Raw genomic sequence first — 3,295 nt, forward strand, 5'->3', positions numbered from 1 at the left:
GGACCCGGTTAATTAATTGTCTTAATCCGTCTTCGTCTCTTCCTCCTCGAGTCGTCGGCCTGGGGAAAGAGTAGGCGACAGGAAAGGGCGGTGTTTTCCGCCTGCGAGGTCCCAGCCCGCACCGTGGGCCTGGAGAGGGTACTGGAACCCGGGAAAGCGGGGCGCCCGGGGCCTGGCCCCAGCCCAGGGACTCTGAGGTTGGATGGAAATCCTGGCACAAAGCAGAGACCCTCCAGGGGACCTTGACTTTCCGGAGCGGTATCAGCCGCGGGTCATCACCGCAACGCCCTTGGGTCTGTCTGAAACCTTAGGGGATGCCAGTTAAGCCGCTGTTGTAAACCATCGCTGACGTTAAGGTGAAGTGAAAAGGAAATGGACACAACTGCTCTGGAAAGCAAAATACTTGGGTGGAGCGTTAAAAGCCTCAAAGAAAATAATAGTTGGCAGGTCAAATGGCCAGGAGGTTGAAAGTCAAATACAAAACTCAGCTGAAATGATGTTAGAAATCTGACAAGCAAAACAGTCCATGAAGATAAGAGACCGGGCATTATTTCCTCTCTACAAATGGCAATTGCTCCGAAGTTTCCTTTGGCAGATACCTGAATATTACTCCAGGTTCCTGAGAGTTTTACTTGGGATTCATATTTCAAAATATATGTTCCATTTGGCACTAATGTATATATTTTATGTATGAATTTATTGGAAAATATTAAATGTTACTGGCCCACTTAAAGGTATTTTTATAAATATGCATAGCTTTCATTGCATATGGTATTTTCATAAGTACAAATAGTATGTACATATTAAATACCACATGAAAAATTTCTTTTGCACACACAGACATTCATTACACATGTCTTGTGTATAGAATTCTTTTCATTTGCTCTATTGTTAACTGCTGTTAACAACACTTTATTTCCACATGACGAAATAAGTAACTTCTTTTACAGCTTCTGCAAGCATAAAGTGGCATGTTCTTTGAGGTAACAATTTTATTCTAAAACCCTATTTTCACTCTTCTGCACCGTTCCTCATTTTCTAGAGACTTTCGCTCTTTGCCTTTCCTTTATGAGGCTTCACATCTGGGCTCCAAACAATTTATCCAGAACCTGCCTCTTCAAGGGCCTGGTGATGCTGATTTGATTTATCCTGGCTTCTTTGATGGTCTACATTATTTATTTGTACTGAACATTTTTCTTGGTACTGAATATCTCCAGCGAGGAAGAATGCCCTTATATAGTGAATTATCCTTTCAGATGAGTGCATTTCCTGTACTATGGTGGCTTTTAGGTTTAATGGATTTTTATTTCAATATGGAAGAAAGAGAAAAGCTTTGCTTTGGGAAGATGTTCGAGGTTCTGAGATTCTGCTATGAGTTACAGAAAGGTTTAGCCTTGAAAAATTGGTGGTAATCAGTAATCTTAGAAGCCTACATGAAACCAAGATAGTGGACATAGAGAAGATATTTTAATCAGGTTCAATCAATGCACTAATGTCTGTAGAGCAAGCATCTGTCAGGTCCAAAGGTGGGCTATTTTTCTCTTAGTTCCGACTGTGGGAGAAGTGCCAGGCAGTGTCAGCATTAAGTACTCTTGCTGTCCAGAAGCCTGCAATCTACTTAAGGGGCAGAGAGGTCGTGCCAGTACATGCAAGCAAGTGCTGACTAGAAATATTCTTGCGTCTTGCCACCAAATGTGCTTCTGGGACAAGCAGCACCAAGGCTTACTCCAGAGCTACTGAATTGGAATCTTCATTTTAAGGAAATGTAGATGGTTCGTATGCACATTTGGTGTTTGAGAAGCTCTGGTCAAGAGTAGTGGTTCTCGGTTGTTTTAAATCACACACTCGCCTGGCTGGTGTGGCTCAGTGGATTGAGTGTCAAACCATGCATGGACCATGAGATCCTGGTTGGATTCTGGGTTAGGGCACATGCCCAAGTTGCAGGCTCCATCCCCAGTAGGGGGCGTGCAGGAGGCAGTGATCAATGTTTCTCATGTTGATGTTTCTCTCTCCCTTTTTCTCTAAAAAATCAATTAAAACATATCTAAAAATCAATCAATCAATCAATCACAGATTCATTTTAAAATATCATGGGACTTAGGAACACTCCTGTCAGGAAAACATACACACAGAATTACACATAGGCTCTTTTTTTTTTGTACAGATAGAGTGGGAGGGAGAGAGAGGAAGAGAGAGAGAGAGAGAGAGAGAGAGAAACATCGACGTGAAGGGACACATCAAGTGGCTGCCACCCACACGACCAACCAGGGCCGGGGACAAACTGCAACCGAGGTACGTGCCCTTAGCGGGAACCGAACCCGGGTCTCTCCAGACCGCAGGCCAACGCTCTAACCGCTGAGCCAAACCGGCCAGGGCTAGACTCTTTTGCATTCAATTTCAGGGTTTTTCTGAACAATCTATTAATGGTGAGGAAGTTCTCTGTAAAAGCCTCCAGTCACAGAGTCATTTAGTGTCACTTAGAGGACTTTAGGGGAGGATTCTTACGGGAGGCAGAGCTTAAATTAAGCTTTGCAATATGGGAGGAATTGAATAGGGAAAGGAGCCAAGAAGGGCAGGAGAATGGCCTAGGTAAATGGGCTCAGGAGATGAAACAGCAAATATGCATTTTTATCTGGAGTAAGGTGACTGCAGTTTGATAGCAAGCTTCCCTTGCAATTCATTATCATTGTTTGAAGTTCCACAGAATGAAGCTGAACTGTGGACTCAGAGGGCCTTCCACTTCAGGGGCACAAGAAACCCTTTGACATATGGTTTTCTACTTGCTTTCCCTCTCTCATTCTGCCGGAACCACATGGCCTTCAGGCCTTTCCAGGAACTCCAACAGTGCCTGGGGCACTCCATCTGCCTGGCCACTTCTTCCCCAGGTAACCAAAAGAATCCATTGTTTTTATTCAAATGAAACTTCTAGAGAGCCCGCTGGTCCTCTAAAATAGCAGCCCTTCCCATATTCCCTCCCCCATCCCTTAAACTTGAAGGCTTAATGCAAGAAGTACCTGACATTACATTATATTTATTTATAAGTTCATTTATGGCTTGCTTTGTGTAAAATGCGGACCTTGTGTATTGTATTTTCCATGCCTAAAATAGGGCCTGGCACATAGTAGGTACTCAATAAACATTTATTGAATAAATGGATCCCTTGACTACAATTTGCAATGAGTGTAAAAGCTGTGTTCACAAACTCCATCGCTCCAGAAATAATAATATATTAAACATTCCTGAAATATGCCACATGTATGCTAAGATTGAATTTTCGACCACTTTTCTTTAGTCT

Source organism: Molossus molossus, unplaced genomic scaffold (assembly GCF_014108415.1).
Source record: "Molossus molossus isolate mMolMol1 unplaced genomic scaffold, mMolMol1.p scaffold_m16_p_15, whole genome shotgun sequence".
NCBI lineage: Eukaryota > Metazoa > Chordata > Mammalia > Chiroptera > Molossidae > Molossus > Molossus molossus.